At 47.6% G+C, this 1,621-nt stretch overlaps 1 pseudogene; it reads left to right on the top strand.

Moving 5' to 3' along the window:
• The first annotated feature begins 303 nt into the window (after nucleotides 1-303).
• On the top strand, nucleotides 304-1,159 carry LOC125928654 (40S ribosomal protein S2-like; annotated as a pseudogene).
• Nucleotides 1,160-1,621: the final 462 nt, after the last annotated feature.

Genomic DNA, 1,621 nt, shown 5'->3' on the forward strand with positions numbered 1-1,621 from the left:
ATGCACAGACGGCGAGATCATGACCTGAACCGAACCAACTGGGCCACCCAGGGGCCCCTTTCATTGGTGTCTTTTGAAGAGCAAAATGTTTCCGTTTGTATGAACTCCGATTTATCCATTTCCTTTTCTTTTAACGGATCATGCTTTTTAGGGTCCTATTTAAGATATGGGGTGCAAAATTAAAAATATTTTTTTTTACGTTTCGTTCTAAAAACTTTATAGCTTTAGATTTTTTACGATATAACTTTCCATTTACCTATTTCTTTTTTAAATTCTCTTGGTGCTTCTCCGAGAAAACAGCAAATGGCAGATGATGCCAGTGGGCCCGGGGATCCTGGAACGGGAGGCCTCGGCGGCTTCCGCAGAGGCTTCCGTAGAGGCATCCTGGGCCGGGGCTGTGGCTGGGGTCAGGGCAGGGGCCGGGGCCAGGGCCCGGGACCTCGCGGGGGCAAGGCCGAGGACAAAGAGTCGATGCCCAACACCAAGCTGGGCCGCCTGGTCGAGGACATGAATATCAAGTCCCTGGAGGAGATCGATCTCTTCTCCCTGCCCATCAGGGAATCTGAGATCATCGACTTTTTCCTGGGGGCGTCCCTCAAGGACGAGGTTTCGAAAATGATGCCTGTGCAAAACCAAACCCGCGCTGGCCAGCTGACCAGGTTCAAGGCATTTGCTGCCATTGGAGATGACAATGGGCACGTCCGTCTGGGAGTTAAGTGCTCCGAGGAGGTAGCCACTGCCATCCATGGGGCCATCATCCTGGCCAAGCTTTCCATCTTCCCTGTGCGAGGAGGCTACTGGGGGATCAAGATTGCCAAGACCCCATGCTGTCCCGTGCAAGGTGACCGGCCACTGTGGCTCTGTCCTGGTGTGCCTCATCCCTGCCCCCGGAGGCACTGGCATTGCCTGAACCCCTGTGCCTGAGAAGCTACTGATGTTGGCTGGTATTGACGATGTCTACACCGCAGCCAGGGGGGCTGTACTGCCCGCCCCCCCAAGGGAAACTTCACCAAAGCCACTTTGATACTGTTTCCAAGACCTACAGCTCTCTCACCCCTGATCTTCAGAAAGAGACTGTGTTCACTAAGTCTCCCCATCGGAAAATCATACCAGAGTGTCCATGCAGAGGACCCAGGCTCCAGCTGTGGCCATCACATAGGTTTGCACCAGAAAAATAAAGTGCATTAAAGCTTGTTTAAAAAAAGATAATAATACATAAAAGAATAAAATAAAATAAATTCTCTGGGCAATATTTGGTGGCTGTCAATGTACAAGCCTCGCACACTTTTTGTCCTACTTTTTCCTAAATAATTCGTACTTTGATGCTATTTTAAATGGTATTGCTTCCTTCATTTCAGTGTTATGATTGCTCATATAGAAATATGATGTATCGTCGTATATCGACCTTCGATTCCGCAATTTTTCACTTTTTAGATCTAGAAGCATCTTTTGTAGATTCCATTGGATTTTCTACCTAGGCTATCATGTGGTCGGAGAATAAATACTATTCTACCTTCTTTCTTTACAATCTGGATACATTTTAATTCTTTTTTTTTCTCTCCCTGATTGCACCTGCTACAACCCAAAACACAATGTGGTGTGGAAATGATGAGAGAAGTTA

The sequence above is a fragment of the Panthera uncia genome, chromosome E3 (genome assembly GCF_023721935.1).
Source record: "Panthera uncia isolate 11264 chromosome E3, Puncia_PCG_1.0, whole genome shotgun sequence".
Taxonomy (NCBI): domain Eukaryota; kingdom Metazoa; phylum Chordata; class Mammalia; order Carnivora; family Felidae; genus Panthera; species Panthera uncia.